Source organism: Gasterosteus aculeatus, chromosome 3 (genome assembly GCF_964276395.1).
Source record: "Gasterosteus aculeatus chromosome 3, fGasAcu3.hap1.1, whole genome shotgun sequence".
NCBI lineage: Eukaryota > Metazoa > Chordata > Actinopteri > Perciformes > Gasterosteidae > Gasterosteus > Gasterosteus aculeatus.
In genome coordinates, this window is record NC_135690.1 from 7,488,636 (window position 1) to 7,506,452 (window position 17,817).

Sequence of the window (17,817 nt, forward strand, 5' to 3'; positions counted from 1 at the left end):
CAAGTTGCCACGAAGTAAAGAGCAGCACGGGGTACGGCGATTTATAAACGGATAACCCAAAGGGCTTCTTCAGGGACTTTACACAGCGCCCCTCTGCCTTGACAAGTAAACCCCCTATTGATCTTTCAGTGACTATTACATCTACCATCAATGTCCAAATTGATGTTTTGGCTTGTTTTCTGTTGCCTTTTGTCCTCAATGAATTATTACAATGAAAGGTTTTAGGATTGCCCTTTTCTGTGCTTGGTCGGCCTAAATGTCTGAATGAAGTGGTGCAATGGCAAGTGGACAGGTTCTTTGATATTTGATATGACTCTTCTCCATGGCAAGTCTTGTACTTTTCACGGAGCAAAGCAGATTTGCAGGTAAGAATTCTGCCCAAAGAGTCCAAATTTCCCCACCCAAAACAGCTGACAGGAAGGTTCCACCGAGACTTGAACTCGGATTACTGGATTCAGAGTCCAGAGTGCTGACCATTACACCATGGAACCCACGGATGAAGACAAAAACGAGCCAACTCAGCATGTCTGCGTGAGGGGCGAGATCTCCAAGACAAATGAGAGTGTTGTACTGCTGACAGAAGAAGCTCTACTTATTATTTGTGTCTCCGGGCATAAAGAAATTGAGGAAAGGGGGATTAAAAACCCTGCCCCGTGTGAGGGTCGAACTCACGGCCTTCAGATTATGAGACTGACGCGCTGCCTACTGCGCCAACGAGGCACAAAGGCTTCTCTGTGTACATATTTCCAGCGTAGGAGTTCAAGTTGCAGTGTAGGAGTTCAAGTTGCCACGAAGTAAAGAGCAGCACGGGGTACGGCGATTTATAAACGGATAACCCAAAGGGCTTCTTCAGGGACTTTACACAGCGCCCCTCTGCCTTGACAAGTAAACCCCCTATTGATCTTTCAGTGACTATTACATCTACCATCAATGTCCAAATTGATGTTTTGGCTTGTTTTCTGTTGCCTTTTGTCCTCAATGAATTATTACAATGAAAGGTTTTAGGATTGCCCTTTTCTGTGCTTGGTCGGCCTAAATGTCTGAATGAAGTGGTGCAATGGCAAGTGGACAGGTTCTTTGATATTTGATATGACTCTTCTCCATGGCAAGTCTTGTACTTTTCACGGAGCAAAGCAGACTTGCAGGTAAGAATTCTGCCCAAAGAGTCCAAATTTCCCCACCCAAAACAGCTGACAGGAAGGTTCCACCGAGACTTGAACTCGGATTACTGGATTCAGAGTCCAGAGTGCTGACCATTACACCATGGAACCCACGGATGAAGACAAAAACGAGCCAACTCAGCATGTCTGCGTGAGGGGCGAGATCTCCAAGACAAATGAGAGTGTTGTACTGCTGACAGAAGAAGCTCTACTTATTATTTGTGTCTCCGGGCATAAAGAAATTGAGGAAAGGGGGATTAAAAACCCTGCCCCGTGTGAGGGTCGAACTCACGGCCTTCAGATTATGAGACTGACGCGCTGCCTACTGCGCCAACGAGGCACAAAGGCTTCTCTGTGTACATATTTCCAGCGTAGGAGTTCAAGTTGCAGTGTAGGAGTTGAAGCTGCCACGAAGTAAAGAGCAGCACGGGGTACGGCGATTTATAAACGGATAACCCAAAGGGCTTCTTCAGGGACTTTACACAGCGCCCCTCTGCCTTGACAAGTAAACCCCCTATTGATCTTTCAGTGACTATTACATCTACCATCAATGTCCAAATTGATGTTTTGGCTTGTTTTCTGTTGCCTTTTGTCCTCAATGAATTATTACAATGAAAGGTTTTAGGATTGCCCTTTTCTGTGCTTGGTCGGCCTAAATGTCTGAATGAAGTGGTGCAATGGCAAGTGGACAGGTTCTTTGATATTTGATATGACTCTTCTCCATGGCAAGTCTTGTACTTTTCACGGAGCAAAGCAGACTTGCAGGTAAGAATTCTGCCCAAAGAGTCCAAATTTCCCCACCCAAAACAGCTGACAGGAAGGTTCCACCGAGACTTGAACTCGGATTACTGGATTCAGAGTCCAGAGTGCTGACCATTACACCATGGAACCCACGGATGAAGACAAAAACGAGCCAACTCAGCATGTCTGCGTGAGGGGCGAGATCTCCAAGACAAATGAGAGTGTTGTACTGCTGACAGAAGAAGCTCTACTTATTATTTGTGTCTCCGGGCATAAAGAAATTGAGGAAAGGGGGATTAAAAACCCTGCCCCGTGTGAGGGTCGAACTCACGGCCTTCAGATTATGAGACTGACGCGCTGCCTACTGCGCCAACGAGGCACAAAGGCTTCTCTGTGTACATATTTCCAGCGTAGGAGTTCAAGTTGCAGTGTAGGAGTTCAAGTTGCCACGAAGTAAAGAGCAGCACGGGGTACGGCGATTTATAAACGGATAACCCAAAGGGCTTCTTCAGGGACTTTACACAGCGCCCCTCTGCCTTGACAAGTAAACCCCCTATTGATCTTTCAGTGACTATTACATCTACCATCAATGTCCAAATTGATGTTTTGGCTTGTTTTCTGTTGCCTTTTGTCCTCAATGAATTATTACAATGAAAGGTTTTAGGATTGCCCTTTTCTGTGCTTGGTCGGCCTAAATGTCTGAATGAAGTGGTGCAATGGCAAGTGGACAGGTTCTTTGATATTTGATATGACTCTTCTCCATGGCAAGTCTTGTACTTTTCACGGAGCAAAGCAGAGTTGCAGGTAAGAATTCTGCCCAAAGAGTCCAAATTTCCCCACCCAAAACAGCTGACAGGAAGGTTCCACCGAGACTTGAACTCGGATTACTGGATTCAGAGTCCAGAGTGCTGACCATTACACCATGGAACCCACGGATGAAGACAAAAACGAGCCAACTCAGCATGTCTGCGTGAGGGGCGAGATCTCCAAGACAAATGAGAGTGTTGTACTGCTGACAGAAGAAGCTCTACTTATTATTTGTGTCTCCGGGCATAAAGAAATTGAGGAAAGGGGGTTTAAAAACCCTGCCCCGTGTGAGGGTCGAACTCACGGCCTTCAGATTATGAGACTGACGCGCTGCCTACTGCGCCAACGAGATTTGCAGGTAAGAATTCTGCCCAAAGAGTCCAAATTTCCCCACCCAAAACAGCTGACAGGAAGGTTCCACCGAGACTTGAACTCGGATTACTGGATTCAGAGTCCAGAGTGCTGACCATTACACCATGGAACCCACGGATGAAGACAAAAACGAGCCAACTCAGCATGTCTGCGTGAGGGGCGAGATCTCCAAGACAAATGAGAGTGTTGTACTGCTGACAGAAGAAGCTCTACTTATTATTTGTGTCTCCGGGCATAAAGAAATTGAGGAAAGGGGGATTAAAAACCCTGCCCCGTGTGAGGGTCGAACTCACGGCCTTCAGATTATGAGACTGACGCGCTGCCTACTGCGCCAACGAGGCACAAAGGCTTCTCTGTGTACATATTTCCAGCGTAGGAGTTCAAGTTGCAGTGTAGGAGTTCAAGTTGCCACGAAGTAAAGAGCAGCACGGGGTACGGCGATTTATAAACGGATAACCCAAAGGGCTTCTTCAGGGACTTTACACAGCGCCCCTCTGCCTTGACAAGTAAACCCCCTATTGATCTTTCAGTGACTATTACATCTACCATCAATGTCCAAATTGATGTTTTGGCTTGTTTTCTGTTGCCTTTTGTCCTCAATGAATTATTACAATGAAAGGTTTTAGGATTGCCCTTTTCTGTGCTTGGTCGGCCTAAATGTCTGAATGAAGTGGTGCAATGGCAAGTGGACAGGTTCTTTGATATTTGATATGACTCTTCTCCATGGCAAGTCTTGTACTTTTCACGGAGCAAAGCAGACTTGCAGGTAAGAATTCTGCCCAAAGAGTCCAAATTTCCCCACCCAAAACAGCTGACAGGAAGGTTCCACCGAGACTTGAACTCGGATTACTGGATTCAGAGTCCAGAGTGCTGACCATTACACCATGGAACCCACGGATGAAGACAAAAACGAGCCAACTCAGCATGTCTGCGTGAGGGGCGAGATCTCCAAGACAAATGAGAGTGTTGTACTGCTGACAGAAGAAGCTCTACTTATTATTTGTGTCTCCGGGCATAAAGAAATTGAGGAAAGGGGGATTAAAAACCCTGCCCCGTGTGAGGGTCGAACTCACGGCCTTCAGATTATGAGACTGACGCGCTGCCTACTGCGCCAACGAGGCACAAAGGCTTCTCTGTGTACATATTTCCAGCGTAGGAGTTCAAGTTGCAGTGTAGGAGTTGAAGCTGCCACGAAGTAAAGAGCAGCACGGGGTACGGCGATTTATAAACGGATAACCCAAAGGGCTTCTTCAGGGACTTTACACAGCGCCCCTCTGCCTTGACAAGTAAACCCCCTATTGATCTTTCAGTGACTATTACATCTACCATCAATGTCCAAATTGATGTTTTGGCTTGTTTTCTGTTGCCTTTTGTCCTCAATGAATTATTACAATGAAAGGTTTTAGGATTGCCCTTTTCTGTGCTTGGTCGGCCTAAATGTCTGAATGAAGTGGTGCAATGGCAAGTGGACAGGTTCTTTGATATTTGATATGACTCTTCTCCATGGCAAGTCTTGTACTTTTCACGGAGCAAAGCAGACTTGCAGGTAAGAATTCTGCCCAAAGAGTCCAAATTTCCCCACCCAAAACAGCTGACAGGAAGGTTCCACCGAGACTTGAACTCGGATTACTGGATTCAGAGTCCAGAGTGCTGACCATTACACCATGGAACCCACGGATGAAGACAAAAACGAGCCAACTCAGCATGTCTGCGTGAGGGGCGAGATCTCCAAGACAAATGAGAGTGTTGTACTGCTGACAGAAGAAGCTCTACTTATTATTTGTGTCTCCGGGCATAAAGAAATTGAGGAAAGGGGGATTAAAAACCCTGCCCCGTGTGAGGGTCGAACTCACGGCCTTCAGATTATGAGACTGACGCGCTGCCTACTGCGCCAACGAGGCACAAAGGCTTCTCTGTGTACATATTTCCAGCGTAGGAGTTCAAGTTGCAGTGTAGGAGTTCAAGTTGCCACGAAGTAAAGAGCAGCACGGGGTACGGCGATTTATAAACGGATAACCCAAAGGGCTTCTTCAGGGACTTTACACAGCGCCCCTCTGCCTTGACAAGTAAACCCCCTATTGATCTTTCAGTGACTATTACATCTACCATCAATGTCCAAATTGATGTTTTGGCTTGTTTTCTGTTGCCTTTTGTCCTCAATGAATTATTACAATGAAAGGTTTTAGGATTGCCCTTTTCTGTGCTTGGTCGGCCTAAATGTCTGAATGAAGTGGTGCAATGGCAAGTGGACAGGTTCTTTGATATTTGATATGACTCTTCTCCATGGCAAGTCTTGTACTTTTCACGGAGCAAAGCAGAGTTGCAGGTAAGAATTCTGCCCAAAGAGTCCAAATTTCCCCACCCAAAACAGCTGACAGGAAGGTTCCACCGAGACTTGAACTCGGATTACTGGATTCAGAGTCCAGAGTGCTGACCATTACACCATGGAACCCACGGATGAAGACAAAAACGAGCCAACTCAGCATGTCTGCGTGAGGGGCGAGATCTCCAAGACAAATGAGAGTGTTGTACTGCTGACAGAAGAAGCTCTACTTATTATTTGTGTCTCCGGGCATAAAGAAATTGAGGAAAGGGGGTTTAAAAACCCTGCCCCGTGTGAGGGTCGAACTCACGGCCTTCAGATTATGAGACTGACGCGCTGCCTACTGCGCCAACGAGGCACAAAGGGTTCTCTGTGTACATATTTCCAGCGTAGGAGTTCAAGTTGCAGTGTAGGAGTTGAAGCTGCCACGAAGTAAAGAGCAGCACGGGGTACGGCGATTTATAAACGGATAACCCAAAGGGCTTCTTCAGGGACTTTACACAGCGCCCCTCTGCCTTGACAAGTAAACCCCCTATTGATCTTTCAGTGACTATTACATCTACCATCAATGTCCAAATTGATGTTTTGGCTTGTTTTCTGTTGCCTTTTGTCCTCAATGAATTATTACAATGAAAGGTTTTAGGATTGCCCTTTTCTGTGCTTGGTCGGCCTAAATGTCTGAATGAAGTGGTGCAATGGCAAGTGGACAGGTTCTTTGATATTTGATATGACTCTTCTCCATGGCAAGTCTTGTACTTTTCACGGAGCAAAGCAGACTTGCAGGTAAGAATTCTGCCCAAAGAGTCCAAATTTCCCCACCCAAAACAGCTGACAGGAAGGTTCCACCGAGACTTGAACTCGGATTACTGGATTCAGAGTCCAGAGTGCTGACCATTACACCATGGAACCCACGGATGAAGACAAAAACGAGCCAACTCAGCATGTCTGCGTGAGGGGCGAGATCTCCAAGACAAATGAGAGTGTTTTACTGCTGACAGAAGAAGCTCTACTTATTATTTGTGTCTCCGGGCATAAAGAAATTGAGGAAAGGGGGATTAAAAACCCTGCCCCGTGTGAGGGTCGAACTCACGGCCTTCAGATTATGAGACTGACGCGCTGCCTACTGCGCCAACGAGGCACAAAGGCTTCTCTGTGTACATATTTCCAGCTTAGGAGTTCAAGTTGCAGTGTAGGAGTTCAAGTTGCCACGAAGTAAAGAGCAGCACGGGGTACGGCGATTTATAAACGGATAACCCAAAGGGCTTCTTCAGGGACTTTACACAGCACCCCTCTGCCTTGACAAGTAAACCCTCTATTGATCTTTCAGTGACTATTACATCTACCATCAATGTCCAAATTGATGTTTTGGCTTGTTTTCTGTTGCCTTTTGTCCTCAATGAATTATTACAATGAAAGGTTTTAGGATTGCCCTTTTCTGTGCTTGGTCGGCCTAAATGTCTGAATGAAGTGGTGCAATGGCAAGTGGACAGGTTCTTTGATATTTGATATGACTCTTCTCCATGGCAAGTCTTGTACTTTTCACGGAGCAAAGCAGAGTTGCAGGTAAGAATTCTGCCCAAAGAGTCCAAATTTCCCCACCCAAAACAGCTGACAGGAAGGTTCCACCGAGACTTGAACTCGGATTACTGGATTCAGAGTCCAGAGTGCTGACCATTACACCATGGAACCCACGGATGAAGACAAAAACGAGCCAACTCACCAGGTCTGCGTGAGGGGCGAGATCTCCAAGACAAATGAGAGTGTTTTACTGCTGACAGAAGAAGCTCTACTTATTATTTGTGTCTCCGGGCATAAAGAAATTGAGGAAAGGGGGATTAAAAACCCTGCCCCGTGTGAGGGTCGAACTCACGGCCTTCAGATTATGAGACTGACGCGCTGCCTACTGCGCCAACGAGGCACAAAGGCTTCTCTGTGTACATATTTCCAGCGTAGGAGTTCAAGTTGCAGTGTAGGAGTTCAAGTTGCCACGAAGTAAAGAGCAGCACGGGGTACGGCGATTTATAAACGGATAACCCAAAGGGCTTCTTCAGGGACTTTACACAGCGCCCCTCTGCCTTGACAAGTAAACCCCCTATTGATCTTTCAGTGACTATTACATCTACCATCAATGTCCAAATTGATGTTTTGGCTTGTTTTCTGTTGCCTTTTGTCCTCAATGAATTATTACAATGAAAGGTTTTAGGATTGCCCTTTTCTGTGCTTGGTCGGCCTAAATGTCTGAATGAAGTGGTGCAATGGCAAGTGGACAGGTTCTTTGATATTTGATATGACTCTTCTCCATGGCAAGTCTTGTACTTTTCACGGAGCAAAGCAGACTTGCAGGTAAGAATTCTGCCCAAAGAGTCCAAATTTCCCCACCCAAAACAGCTGACAGGAAGGTTCCACCGAGACTTGAACTCGGATTACTGGATTCAGAGTCCAGAGTGCTGACCATTACACCATGGAACCCACGGATGAAGACAAAAACGAGCCAACTCAGCATGTCTGCGTGAGGGGCGAGATCTCCAAGACAAATGAGAGTGTTTTACTGCTGACAGAAGAAGCTCTACTTATTATTTGTGTCTCCGGGCATAAAGAAATTGAGGAAAGGGGGATTAAAAACCCTGCCCCGTGTGAGGGTCGAACTCACGGCCTTCAGATTATGAGACTGACGCGCTGCCTACTGCGCCAACGAGGCACAAAGGCTTCTCTGTGTACATATTTCCAGCTTAGGAGTTCAAGTTGCAGTGTAGGAGTTCAAGTTGCCACGAAGTAAAGAGCAGCACGGGGTACGGCGATTTATAAACGGATAACCCAAAGGGCTTCTTCAGGGACTTTACACAGCGCCCCTCTGCCTTGACAAGTAAACCCTCTATTGATCTTTCAGTGACTATTACATCTACCATCAATGTCCAAATTGATGTTTTGGCTTGTTTTCTGTTGCCTTTTGTCCTCAATGAATTATTACAATGAAAGGTTTTAGGATTGCCCTTTTCTGTGCTTGGTCGGCCTAAATGTCTGAATGAAGTGGTGCAATGGCAAGTGGACAGGTTCTTTGATATTTGATATGACTCTTCTCCATGGCAAGTCTTGTACTTTTCACGGAGCAAAGCAGAGTTGCAGGTAAGAATTCTGCCCAAAGAGTCCAAATTTCCCCACCCAAAACAGCTGACAGGAAGGTTCCACCGAGACTTGAACTCGGATTACTGGATTCAGAGTCCAGAGTGCTGACCATTACACCATGGAACCCACGGATGAAGACAAAAACGAGCCAACTCACCAGGTCTGCGTGAGGGGCGAGATCTCCAAGACAAATGAGAGTGTTTTACTGCTGACAGAAGAAGCTCTACTTATTATTTGTGTCTCCGGGCATAAAGAAATTGAGGAAAGGGGGATTAAAAACCCTGCCCCGTGTGAGGGTCGAACTCACGGCCTTCAGATTATGAGACTGACGCGCTGCCTACTGCGCCAACGAGGCACAAAGGCTTCTCTGTGTACATATTTCCAGCGTAGGAGTTCAAGTTGCAGTGTAGGAGTTCAAGTTGCCACGAAGTAAAGAGCAGCACGGGGTACGGCGATTTATAAACGGATAACCCAAAGGGCTTCTTCAGGGACTTTACACAGCGCCCCTCTGCCTTGACAAGTAAACCCCCTATTGATCTTTCAGTGACTATTACATCTACCATCAATGTCCAAATTGATGTTTTGGCTTGTTTTCTGTTGCCTTTTGTCCTCAATGAATTATTACAATGAAAGGTTTTAGGATTGCCCTTTTCTGTGCTTGGTCGGCCTAAATGTCTGAATGAAGTGGTGCAATGGCAAGTGGACAGGTTCTTTGATATTTGATATGACTCTTCTCCATGGCAAGTCTTGTACTTTTCACGGAGCAAAGCAGACTTGCAGGTAAGAATTCTGCCCAAAGAGTCCAAATTTCCCCACCCAAAACAGCTGACAGGAAGGTTCCACCGAGACTTGAACTCGGATTACTGGATTCAGAGTCCAGAGTGCTGACCATTACACCATGGAACCCACGGATGAAGACAAAAACGAGCCAACTCAGCATGTCTGCGTGAGGGGCGAGATCTCCAAGACAAATGAGAGTGTTGTACTGCTGACAGAAGAAGCTCTACTTATTATTTGTGTCTCCGGGCATAAAGAAATTGAGGAAAGGGGGATTAAAAACCCTGCCCCGTGTGAGGGTCGAACTCACGGCCTTCAGATTATGAGACTGACGCGCTGCCTACTGCGCCAACGAGGCACAAAGGCTTCTCTGTGTACATATTTCCAGCGTAGGAGTTCAAGTTGCAGTGTAGGAGTTCAAGTTGCCACGAAGTAAAGAGCAGCACGGGGTACGGCGATTTATAAACGGATAACCCAAAGGGCTTCTTCAGGGACTTTACACAGCGCCCCTCTGCCTTGACAAGTAAACCCCCTATTGATCTTTCAGTGACTATTACATCTACCATCAATGTCCAAATTGATGTTTTGGCTTGTTTTCTGTTGCCTTTTGTCCTCAATGAATTATTACAATGAAAGGTTTTAGGATTGCCCTTTTCTGTGCTTGGTCGGCCTAAATGTCTGAATGAAGTGGTGCAATGGCAAGTGGACAGGTTCTTTGATATTTGATATGACTCTTCTCCATGGCAAGTCTTGTACTTTTCACGGAGCAAAGCAGACTTGCAGGTAAGAATTCTGCCCAAAGAGTCCAAATTTCCCCACCCAAAACAGCTGACAGGAAGGTTCCACCGAGACTTGAACTCGGATTACTGGATTCAGAGTCCAGAGTGCTGACCATTACACCATGGAACCCACGGATGAAGACAAAAACGAGCCAACTCAGCATGTCTGCGTGAGGGGCGAGATCTCCAAGACAAATGAGAGTGTTGTACTGCTGACAGAAGAAGCTCTACTTATTATTTGTGTCTCCGGGCATAAAGAAATTGAGGAAAGGGGGATTAAAAACCCTGCCCCGTGTGAGGGTCGAACTCACGGCCTTCAGATTATGAGACTGACGCGCTGCCTACTGCGCCAACGAGGCACAAAGGCTTCTCTGTGTACATATTTCCAGCGTAGGAGTTCAAGTTGCAGTGTAGGAGTTCAAGTTGCCACGAAGTAAAGAGCAGCACGGGGTACGGCGATTTATAAACGGATAACCCAAAGGGCTTCTTCAGGGACTTTACACAGCGCCCCTCTGCCTTGACAAGTAAACCCCCTATTGATCTTTCAGTGACTATTACATCTACCATCAATGTCCAAATTGATGTTTTGGCTTGTTTTCTGTTGCCTTTTGTCCTCAATGAATTATTACAATGAAAGGTTTTAGGATTGCCCTTTTCTGTGCTTGGTCGGCCTAAATGTCTGAATGAAGTGGTGCAATGGCAAGTGGACAGGTTCTTTGATATTTGATATGACTCTTCTCCATGGCAAGTCTTGTACTTTTCACGGAGCAAAGCAGACTTGCAGGTAAGAATTCTGCCCAAAGAGTCCAAATTTCCCCACCCAAAACAGCTGACAGGAAGGTTCCACCGAGACTTGAACTCAGATCACTGGATTCAGAGTCCAGAGTGCTGACCATTACACCATGGAACCCACGGATGAATACAAAAACGAGCCAACTCACCAGGTCTGCGTGAGGGGCGAGATCTCCAAGACAAATGAGAGTGTTTTACTGCTGACAGAAGAAGCTCTACTTATTATTTGTGTCTCCGGGCATAAAGAAATTGAGGAAAGGGGGATTAAAAACCCTGCCCCGTGTGAGGGTCGAACTCACGGCCTTCAGATTATGAGACTGACGCGCTGCCTACTGCGCCAACGAGGCACAAAGGCTTCTCTGTGTACATATTTCCAGCTTAGGAGTTCAAGTTGCAGTGTAGGAGTTCAAGTTGCCACGAAGTAAAGAGCAGCACGGGGTACGGCGATTTATAAACGGATAACCCAAAGGGCTTCTTCAGGGACTTTACACAGCGCCCCTCTGCCTTGACAAGTAAACCCTCTATTGATCTTTCAGTGACTATTACATCTACCATCAATGTCCAAATTGATGTTTTGGCTTGTTTTCTGTTGCCTTTTGTCCTCAATGAATTATTACAATGAAAGGTTTTAGGATTGCCCTTTTCTGTGCTTGGTCGGCCTAAATGTCTGAATGAAGTGGTGCAATGGCAAGTGGACAGGTTCTTTGATATTTGATATGACTCTTCTCCATGGCAAGTCTTGTACTTTTCACGGAGCAAAGCAGAGTTGCAGGTAAGAATTCTGCCCAAAGAGTCCAAATTTCCCCACCCAAAACAGCTGACAGGAAGGTTCCACCGAGACTTGAACTCGGATTACTGGATTCAGAGTCCAGAGTGCTGACCATTACACCATGGAACCCACGGATGAAGACAAAAACGAGCCAACTCACCAGGTCTGCGTGAGGGGCGAGATCTCCAAGACAAATGAGAGTGTTTTACTGCTGACAGAAGAAGCTCTACTTATTATTTGTGTCTCCGGGCATAAAGAAATTGAGGAAAGGGGGATTAAAAACCCTGCCCCGTGTGAGGGTCGAACTCACGGCCTTCAGATTATGAGACTGACGCGCTGCCTACTGCGCCAACGAGGCACAAAGGCTTCTCTGTGTACATATTTCCAGCGTAGGAGTTCAAGTTGCAGTGTAGGAGTTCAAGTTGCCACGAAGTAAAGAGCAGCACGGGGTACGGCGATTTATAAACGGATAACCCAAAGGGCTTCTTCAGGGACTTTACACAGCGCCCCTCTGCCTTGACAAGTAAACCCCCTATTGATCTTTCAGTGACTATTACATCTACCATCAATGTCCAAATTGATGTTTTGGCTTGTTTTCTGTTGCCTTTTGTCCTCAATGAATTATTACAATGAAAGGTTTTAGGATTGCCCTTTTCTGTGCTTGGTCGGCCTAAATGTCTGAATGAAGTGGTGCAATGGCAAGTGGACAGGTTCTTTGATATTTGATATGACTCTTCTCCATGGCAAGTCTTGTACTTTTCACGGAGCAAAGCAGACTTGCAGGTAAGAATTCTGCCCAAAGAGTCCAAATTTCCCCACCCAAAACAGCTGACAGGAAGGTTCCACCGAGACTTGAACTCGGATTACTGGATTCAGAGTCCAGAGTGCTGACCATTACACCATGGAACCCACGGATGAAGACAAAAACGAGCCAACTCAGCATGTCTGCGTGAGGGGCGAGATCTCCAAGACAAATGAGAGTGTTGTACTGCTGACAGAAGAAGCTCTACTTATTATTTGTGTCTCCGGGCATAAAGAAATTGAGGAAAGGGGGATTAAAAACCCTGCCCCGTGTGAGGGTCGAACTCACGGCCTTCAGATTATGAGACTGACGCGCTGCCTACTGCGCCAACGAGGCACAAAGGCTTCTCTGTGTACATATTTCCAGCGTAGGAGTTCAAGTTGCAGTGTAGGAGTTCAAGTTGCCACGAAGTAAAGAGCAGCACGGGGTACGGCGATTTATAAACGGATAACCCAAAGGGCTTCTTCAGGGACTTTACACAGCGCCCCTCTGCCTTGACAAGTAAACCCCCTATTGATCTTTCAGTGACTATTACATCTACCATCAATGTCCAAATTGATGTTTTGGCTTGTTTTCTGTTGCCTTTTGTCCTCAATGAATTATTACAATGAAAGGTTTTAGGATTGCCCTTTTCTGTGCTTGGTCGGCCTAAATGTCTGAATGAAGTGGTGCAATGGCAAGTGGACAGGTTCTTTGATATTTGATATGACTCTTCTCCATGGCAAGTCTTGTACTTTTCACGGAGCAAAGCAGATTTGCAGGTAAGAATTCTGCCCAAAGAGTCCAAATTTCCCCACCCAAAACAGCTGACAGGAAGGTTCCACCGAGACTTGAACTCGGATTACTGGATTCAGAGTCCAGAGTGCTGACCATTACACCATGGAACCCACGGATGAAGACAAAAACGAGCCAACTCAGCATGTCTGCGTGAGGGGCGAGATCTCCAAGACAAATGAGAGTGTTGTACTGCTGACAGAAGAAGCTCTACTTATTATTTGTGTCTCCGGGCATAAAGAAATTGAGGAAAGGGGGATTAAAAACCCTGCCCCGTGTGAGGGTCGAACTCACGGCCTTCAGATTATGAGACTGACGCGCTGCCTACTGCGCCAACGAGGCACAAAGGCTTCTCTGTGTACATATTTCCAGCGTAGGAGTTCAAGTTGCAGTGTAGGAGTTCAAGTTGCCACGAAGTAAAGAGCAGCACGGGGTACGGCGATTTATAAACGGATAACCCAAAGGGCTTCTTCAGGGACTTTACACAGCGCCCCTCTGCCTTGACAAGTAAACCCCCTATTGATCTTTCAGTGACTATTACATCTACCATCAATGTCCAAATTGATGTTTTGGCTTGTTTTCTGTTGCCTTTTGTCCTCAATGAATTATTACAATGAAAGGTTTTAGGATTGCCCTTTTCTGTGCTTGGTCGGCCTAAATGTCTGAATGAAGTGGTGCAATGGCAAGTGGACAGGTTCTTTGATATTTGATATGACTCTTCTCCATGGCAAGTCTTGTACTTTTCACGGAGCAAAGCAGACTTGCAGGTAAGAATTCTGCCCAAAGAGTCCAAATTTCCCCACCCAAAACAGCTGACAGGAAGGTTCCACCGAGACTTGAACTCGGATTACTGGATTCAGAGTCCAGAGTGCTGACCATTACACCATGGAACCCACGGATGAAGACAAAAACGAGCCAACTCAGCATGTCTGCGTGAGGGGCGAGATCTCCAAGACAAATGAGAGTGTTGTACTGCTGACAGAAGAAGCTCTACTTATTATTTGTGTCTCCGGGCATAAAGAAATTGAGGAAAGGGGGATTAAAAACCCTGCCCCGTGTGAGGGTCGAACTCACGGCCTTCAGATTATGAGACTGACGCGCTGCCTACTGCGCCAACGAGGCACAAAGGCTTCTCTGTGTACATATTTCCAGCGTAGGAGTTCAAGTTGCAGTGTAGGAGTTGAAGCTGCCACGAAGTAAAGAGCAGCACGGGGTACGGCGATTTATAAACGGATAACCCAAAGGGCTTCTTCAGGGACTTTACACAGCGCCCCTCTGCCTTGACAAGTAAACCCCCTATTGATCTTTCAGTGACTATTACATCTACCATCAATGTCCAAATTTATGTTTTGCCTTGTTTTCTGTTGCCTTTTGTCCTCAATGAATTATTACAATGAAAGGTTTTAGGATTGCCCTTTTCTGTGCTTGGTCGGCCTAAATGTCTGAATGAAGTGGTGCAATGGCAAGTGGACAGGTTCTTTGATATTTGATATGACTCTTCTCCATGGCAAGTCTTGTACTTTTCACGGAGCAAAGCAGACTTGCAGGTAAGAATTCTGCCCAAAGAGTCCAAATTTCCCCACCCAAAACAGCTGACAGGAAGGTTCCACCGAGACTTGAACTCGGATTACTGGATTCAGAGTCCAGAGTGCTGACCATTACACCATGGAACCCACGGATGAAGACAAAAACGAGCCAACTCAGCATGTCTGCGTGAGGGGCGAGATCTCCAAGACAAATGAGAGTGTTGTACTGCTGACAGAAGAAGCTCTACTTATTATTTGTGTCTCCGGGCATAAAGAAATTGAGGAAAGGGGGATTAAAAACCCTGCCCCGTGTGAGGGTCGAACTCACGGCCTTCAGATTATGAGACTGACGCGCTGCCTACTGCGCCAACGAGGCACAAAGGCTTCTCTGTGTACATATTTCCAGCTTAGGAGTTCAAGTTGCAGTGTAGGAGTTCAAGTTGCCACGAAGTAAAGAGCAGCACGGGGTACGGCGATTTATAAACGGATAACCCAAAGGGCTTCTTCAGGGACTTTACACAGCGCCCCTCTGCCTTGACAAGTAAACCCCCTATTGATCTTTCAGTGACTATTACATCTACCATCAATGTCCAAATTTATGTTTTGCCTTGTTTTCTGTTGCCTTTTGTCCTCAATGTATTATTACAATGAAAGGTTTTAGGATTGCCCTTTTCTGTGCTTGGTCGTCCTAAAGGACTGAATGAAGTGGTGCAATGGCAAGTGGACAGGTTCTTTGATATTTGATATGACTATTCTCCATGGCAAGTCTTGTACTTTTCACGGAGCAAAGCAGACTTGCAGGTAAGAATTCTGCCCAAAGAGTCCAAATTTCCCCACCCAAAACAGCTGACAGGAAGGTTCCACCGAGACTTGAACTCGGATTACTGGATTCAGAGTCCAGAGTGCTGACCATTACACCATGGAACCCACGGATGAAGACAAAAACGAGCCAACTCAGCATGTCTGCGTGAGGGGCGAGATCTCCAAGACAAATGAGAGTGTTGTACTGCTGACAGAAGAAGCTCTACTTATTATTTGTGTCTCCGGGCATAAAGAAATTGAGGAAAGGGGGATTAAAAACCCTGCCCCGTGTGAGGGTCGAACTCACGGCCTTCAGATTATGAGACTGACGCGCTGCCTACTGCGCCAACGAGGCACAAAGGCTTCTCTGTGTACATATTTCCAGCGTAGGAGTTCAAGTTGCAGTGTAGGAGTTGAAGCTGCCACGAAGTAAAGAGCAGCACGGGGTACGGCGATTTATAAACGGATAACCCAAAGGGCTTCTTCAGGGACTTTACACAGCGCCCCTCTGCCTTGACAAGTAAACCCCCTATTGATCTTTCAGTGACTATTACATCTACCATCAATGTCCAAATTTATGTTTTGCCTTGTTTTCTGTTGCCTTTTGTCCTCAATGAATTATTACAATGAAAGGTTTTAGGATTGCCCTTTTCTGTGCTTGGTCGGCCTAAATGTCTGAATGAAGTGGTGCAATGGCAAGTGGACAGGTTCTTTGATATTTGATATGACTCTTCTCCATGGCAAGTCTTGTACTTTTCACGGAGCAAAGCAGACTTGCAGGTAAGAATTCTGCCCAAAGAGTCCAAATTTCCCCACCCAAAACAGCTGACAGGAAGGTTCCACCGAGACTTGAACTCGGATTACTGGATTCAGAGTCCAGAGTGCTGACCATTACACCATGGAACCCACGGATGAAGACAAAAACGAGCCAACTCAGCATGTCTGCGTGAGGGGCGAGATCTCCAAGACAAATGAGAGTGTTGTACTGCTGACAGAAGAAGCTCTACTTATTATTTGTGTCTCCGGGCATAAAGAAATTGAGGAAAGGGGGATTAAAAACCCTGCCCCGTGTGAGGGTCGAACTCACGGCCTTCAGATTATGAGACTGACGCGCTGCCTACTGCGCCAACGAGGCACAAAGGCTTCTCTGTGTACATATTTCCAGCGTAGGAGTTCAAGTTGCAGTGTAGGAGTTCAAGTTGCCACGAAGTAAAGAGCAGCACGGGGTACGGCGATTTATAAACGGATAACCCAAAGGGCTTCTTCAGGGACTTTACACAGCGCCCCTCTGCCTTGACAAGTAAACCCCCTATTGATCTTTCAGTGACTATTACATCTACCATCAATGTCCAAATTGATGTTTTGGCTTGTTTTCTGTTGCCTTTTGTCCTCAATGAATTATTACAATGAAAGGTTTTAGGATTGCCCTTTTCTGTGCTTGGTCGGCCTAAATGTCTGAATGAAGTGGTGCAATGGCAAGTGGACAGGTTCTTTGATATGACTCTTCTCCATGGCAAGTCTTGTACTTTTCACGGAGCAAAGCAGACTTGCAGGTAAGAATTCTGCCCAAAGAGTCCAAATTTCCCCACCCAAAACAGCTGACAGGAAGGTTCCACCGAGACTTGAACTCGGATTACTGGATTCAGAGTCCAGAGTGCTGACCATTACACCATGGAACCCACGGATGAAGACAAAAACGAGCCAACTCAGCATGTCTGCGTGAGGGGCGAGATCTCCAAGACAAATGAGAGTGTTGTACTGCTGACAGAAGAAGCTCTACTTATTATTTGTGTCTCCGGGCATAAAGAAATTGAGGAAAGGGGGATTAAAAACCCTGCCCCGTGTGAGGGTCGAACTCACGGCCTTCAGATTATGAGACTGACGCGCTGCCTACTGCGCCAACGAGGCACAAAGGCTTCTCTGTGTACATATTTCCAGCTTAGGAGTTCAAGTTGCAGTGTAGGAGTTCAAGTTGCCACGAAGTAAAGAGCAGCACGGGGTACGGCGATTTATAAACGGATAACCCAAAGGGCTTCTTCAGGGACTTTACACAGCGCCCCTCTGCCTTGACAAGTAAACCCCCTATTGATCTTTCAGTGACTATTACATCTACCATCAATGTCCAAATTTATGTTTTGCCTTGTTTTCTGTTGCCTTTTGTCCTCAATGTATTATTACAATGAAAGGTTTTAGGATTGCCCTTTTCTGTGCTTGGTCGTCCTAAAGGACTGAATGAAGTGGTGCAATGGCAAGTGGACAGGTTCTTTGATA

The 17,817-nt window shown here is 46.2% G+C and overlaps 45 non-coding genes across 45 annotated transcripts; all 45 read right to left on the minus strand.

The window, feature by feature from the left end:
• Positions 1-419: 419 nt before the first annotated feature.
• Positions 420-491, minus strand: trnaq-cug (transfer RNA glutamine (anticodon CUG)). Its single transcript has one exon. It is a non-coding gene; the product is annotated as a tRNA-Gln (tRNA).
• Positions 492-647: 156 nt separating this feature from the next.
• On the minus strand, positions 648-720 carry trnam-cau (transfer RNA methionine (anticodon CAU)). Its single transcript has one exon. It is a non-coding gene; the product is annotated as a tRNA-Met (tRNA).
• A 479-nt stretch (positions 721-1,199) lies between these two features.
• trnaq-cug (transfer RNA glutamine (anticodon CUG)) lies at positions 1,200-1,271 on the minus strand. Its single transcript has one exon. It is a non-coding gene; the product is annotated as a tRNA-Gln (tRNA).
• Positions 1,272-1,427: 156 nt separating this feature from the next.
• trnam-cau (transfer RNA methionine (anticodon CAU)) lies at positions 1,428-1,500 on the minus strand. Its single transcript has one exon. It is a non-coding gene; the product is annotated as a tRNA-Met (tRNA).
• A 479-nt stretch (positions 1,501-1,979) lies between these two features.
• trnaq-cug (transfer RNA glutamine (anticodon CUG)) lies at positions 1,980-2,051 on the minus strand. The gene has a single exon. It is a non-coding gene; the product is annotated as a tRNA-Gln (tRNA).
• A 156-nt stretch (positions 2,052-2,207) lies between these two features.
• trnam-cau (transfer RNA methionine (anticodon CAU)) lies at positions 2,208-2,280 on the minus strand. The gene has a single exon. It is a non-coding gene; the product is annotated as a tRNA-Met (tRNA).
• A 479-nt stretch (positions 2,281-2,759) lies between these two features.
• Positions 2,760-2,831, minus strand: trnaq-cug (transfer RNA glutamine (anticodon CUG)). Its single transcript has one exon. It is a non-coding gene; the product is annotated as a tRNA-Gln (tRNA).
• Positions 2,832-3,120: 289 nt separating this feature from the next.
• trnaq-cug (transfer RNA glutamine (anticodon CUG)) lies at positions 3,121-3,192 on the minus strand. Its single transcript has one exon. It is a non-coding gene; the product is annotated as a tRNA-Gln (tRNA).
• A 156-nt stretch (positions 3,193-3,348) lies between these two features.
• On the minus strand, positions 3,349-3,421 carry trnam-cau (transfer RNA methionine (anticodon CAU)). The gene has a single exon. It is a non-coding gene; the product is annotated as a tRNA-Met (tRNA).
• A 479-nt stretch (positions 3,422-3,900) lies between these two features.
• trnaq-cug (transfer RNA glutamine (anticodon CUG)) lies at positions 3,901-3,972 on the minus strand. Its single transcript has one exon. It is a non-coding gene; the product is annotated as a tRNA-Gln (tRNA).
• A 156-nt stretch (positions 3,973-4,128) lies between these two features.
• trnam-cau (transfer RNA methionine (anticodon CAU)) lies at positions 4,129-4,201 on the minus strand. The gene has a single exon. It is a non-coding gene; the product is annotated as a tRNA-Met (tRNA).
• Positions 4,202-4,680: 479 nt separating this feature from the next.
• trnaq-cug (transfer RNA glutamine (anticodon CUG)) lies at positions 4,681-4,752 on the minus strand. Its single transcript has one exon. It is a non-coding gene; the product is annotated as a tRNA-Gln (tRNA).
• Positions 4,753-4,908: 156 nt separating this feature from the next.
• On the minus strand, positions 4,909-4,981 carry trnam-cau (transfer RNA methionine (anticodon CAU)). The gene has a single exon. It is a non-coding gene; the product is annotated as a tRNA-Met (tRNA).
• A 479-nt stretch (positions 4,982-5,460) lies between these two features.
• On the minus strand, positions 5,461-5,532 carry trnaq-cug (transfer RNA glutamine (anticodon CUG)). The gene has a single exon. It is a non-coding gene; the product is annotated as a tRNA-Gln (tRNA).
• A 156-nt stretch (positions 5,533-5,688) lies between these two features.
• On the minus strand, positions 5,689-5,761 carry trnam-cau (transfer RNA methionine (anticodon CAU)). The gene has a single exon. It is a non-coding gene; the product is annotated as a tRNA-Met (tRNA).
• A 479-nt stretch (positions 5,762-6,240) lies between these two features.
• Positions 6,241-6,312, minus strand: trnaq-cug (transfer RNA glutamine (anticodon CUG)). Its single transcript has one exon. It is a non-coding gene; the product is annotated as a tRNA-Gln (tRNA).
• A 156-nt stretch (positions 6,313-6,468) lies between these two features.
• Positions 6,469-6,541, minus strand: trnam-cau (transfer RNA methionine (anticodon CAU)). The gene has a single exon. It is a non-coding gene; the product is annotated as a tRNA-Met (tRNA).
• A 479-nt stretch (positions 6,542-7,020) lies between these two features.
• Positions 7,021-7,092, minus strand: trnaq-cug (transfer RNA glutamine (anticodon CUG)). Its single transcript has one exon. It is a non-coding gene; the product is annotated as a tRNA-Gln (tRNA).
• A 156-nt stretch (positions 7,093-7,248) lies between these two features.
• Positions 7,249-7,321, minus strand: trnam-cau (transfer RNA methionine (anticodon CAU)). Its single transcript has one exon. It is a non-coding gene; the product is annotated as a tRNA-Met (tRNA).
• A 479-nt stretch (positions 7,322-7,800) lies between these two features.
• On the minus strand, positions 7,801-7,872 carry trnaq-cug (transfer RNA glutamine (anticodon CUG)). Its single transcript has one exon. It is a non-coding gene; the product is annotated as a tRNA-Gln (tRNA).
• Positions 7,873-8,028: 156 nt separating this feature from the next.
• trnam-cau (transfer RNA methionine (anticodon CAU)) lies at positions 8,029-8,101 on the minus strand. The gene has a single exon. It is a non-coding gene; the product is annotated as a tRNA-Met (tRNA).
• A 479-nt stretch (positions 8,102-8,580) lies between these two features.
• On the minus strand, positions 8,581-8,652 carry trnaq-cug (transfer RNA glutamine (anticodon CUG)). Its single transcript has one exon. It is a non-coding gene; the product is annotated as a tRNA-Gln (tRNA).
• A 156-nt stretch (positions 8,653-8,808) lies between these two features.
• trnam-cau (transfer RNA methionine (anticodon CAU)) lies at positions 8,809-8,881 on the minus strand. Its single transcript has one exon. It is a non-coding gene; the product is annotated as a tRNA-Met (tRNA).
• A 479-nt stretch (positions 8,882-9,360) lies between these two features.
• Positions 9,361-9,432, minus strand: trnaq-cug (transfer RNA glutamine (anticodon CUG)). Its single transcript has one exon. It is a non-coding gene; the product is annotated as a tRNA-Gln (tRNA).
• A 156-nt stretch (positions 9,433-9,588) lies between these two features.
• On the minus strand, positions 9,589-9,661 carry trnam-cau (transfer RNA methionine (anticodon CAU)). The gene has a single exon. It is a non-coding gene; the product is annotated as a tRNA-Met (tRNA).
• A 479-nt stretch (positions 9,662-10,140) lies between these two features.
• On the minus strand, positions 10,141-10,212 carry trnaq-cug (transfer RNA glutamine (anticodon CUG)). Its single transcript has one exon. It is a non-coding gene; the product is annotated as a tRNA-Gln (tRNA).
• Positions 10,213-10,368: 156 nt separating this feature from the next.
• Positions 10,369-10,441, minus strand: trnam-cau (transfer RNA methionine (anticodon CAU)). The gene has a single exon. It is a non-coding gene; the product is annotated as a tRNA-Met (tRNA).
• A 479-nt stretch (positions 10,442-10,920) lies between these two features.
• trnaq-cug (transfer RNA glutamine (anticodon CUG)) lies at positions 10,921-10,992 on the minus strand. Its single transcript has one exon. It is a non-coding gene; the product is annotated as a tRNA-Gln (tRNA).
• A 156-nt stretch (positions 10,993-11,148) lies between these two features.
• On the minus strand, positions 11,149-11,221 carry trnam-cau (transfer RNA methionine (anticodon CAU)). The gene has a single exon. It is a non-coding gene; the product is annotated as a tRNA-Met (tRNA).
• A 479-nt stretch (positions 11,222-11,700) lies between these two features.
• trnaq-cug (transfer RNA glutamine (anticodon CUG)) lies at positions 11,701-11,772 on the minus strand. The gene has a single exon. It is a non-coding gene; the product is annotated as a tRNA-Gln (tRNA).
• A 156-nt stretch (positions 11,773-11,928) lies between these two features.
• On the minus strand, positions 11,929-12,001 carry trnam-cau (transfer RNA methionine (anticodon CAU)). Its single transcript has one exon. It is a non-coding gene; the product is annotated as a tRNA-Met (tRNA).
• Positions 12,002-12,480: 479 nt separating this feature from the next.
• trnaq-cug (transfer RNA glutamine (anticodon CUG)) lies at positions 12,481-12,552 on the minus strand. The gene has a single exon. It is a non-coding gene; the product is annotated as a tRNA-Gln (tRNA).
• Positions 12,553-12,708: 156 nt separating this feature from the next.
• trnam-cau (transfer RNA methionine (anticodon CAU)) lies at positions 12,709-12,781 on the minus strand. Its single transcript has one exon. It is a non-coding gene; the product is annotated as a tRNA-Met (tRNA).
• A 479-nt stretch (positions 12,782-13,260) lies between these two features.
• trnaq-cug (transfer RNA glutamine (anticodon CUG)) lies at positions 13,261-13,332 on the minus strand. The gene has a single exon. It is a non-coding gene; the product is annotated as a tRNA-Gln (tRNA).
• Positions 13,333-13,488: 156 nt separating this feature from the next.
• On the minus strand, positions 13,489-13,561 carry trnam-cau (transfer RNA methionine (anticodon CAU)). Its single transcript has one exon. It is a non-coding gene; the product is annotated as a tRNA-Met (tRNA).
• Positions 13,562-14,040: 479 nt separating this feature from the next.
• trnaq-cug (transfer RNA glutamine (anticodon CUG)) lies at positions 14,041-14,112 on the minus strand. Its single transcript has one exon. It is a non-coding gene; the product is annotated as a tRNA-Gln (tRNA).
• Positions 14,113-14,268: 156 nt separating this feature from the next.
• On the minus strand, positions 14,269-14,341 carry trnam-cau (transfer RNA methionine (anticodon CAU)). Its single transcript has one exon. It is a non-coding gene; the product is annotated as a tRNA-Met (tRNA).
• A 479-nt stretch (positions 14,342-14,820) lies between these two features.
• On the minus strand, positions 14,821-14,892 carry trnaq-cug (transfer RNA glutamine (anticodon CUG)). The gene has a single exon. It is a non-coding gene; the product is annotated as a tRNA-Gln (tRNA).
• A 156-nt stretch (positions 14,893-15,048) lies between these two features.
• On the minus strand, positions 15,049-15,121 carry trnam-cau (transfer RNA methionine (anticodon CAU)). Its single transcript has one exon. It is a non-coding gene; the product is annotated as a tRNA-Met (tRNA).
• Positions 15,122-15,600: 479 nt separating this feature from the next.
• On the minus strand, positions 15,601-15,672 carry trnaq-cug (transfer RNA glutamine (anticodon CUG)). The gene has a single exon. It is a non-coding gene; the product is annotated as a tRNA-Gln (tRNA).
• A 156-nt stretch (positions 15,673-15,828) lies between these two features.
• On the minus strand, positions 15,829-15,901 carry trnam-cau (transfer RNA methionine (anticodon CAU)). The gene has a single exon. It is a non-coding gene; the product is annotated as a tRNA-Met (tRNA).
• Positions 15,902-16,380: 479 nt separating this feature from the next.
• On the minus strand, positions 16,381-16,452 carry trnaq-cug (transfer RNA glutamine (anticodon CUG)). Its single transcript has one exon. It is a non-coding gene; the product is annotated as a tRNA-Gln (tRNA).
• A 156-nt stretch (positions 16,453-16,608) lies between these two features.
• On the minus strand, positions 16,609-16,681 carry trnam-cau (transfer RNA methionine (anticodon CAU)). Its single transcript has one exon. It is a non-coding gene; the product is annotated as a tRNA-Met (tRNA).
• A 472-nt stretch (positions 16,682-17,153) lies between these two features.
• trnaq-cug (transfer RNA glutamine (anticodon CUG)) lies at positions 17,154-17,225 on the minus strand. Its single transcript has one exon. It is a non-coding gene; the product is annotated as a tRNA-Gln (tRNA).
• A 156-nt stretch (positions 17,226-17,381) lies between these two features.
• On the minus strand, positions 17,382-17,454 carry trnam-cau (transfer RNA methionine (anticodon CAU)). Its single transcript has one exon. It is a non-coding gene; the product is annotated as a tRNA-Met (tRNA).
• Between the last annotated feature and the right edge of the window lie 363 nt (positions 17,455-17,817).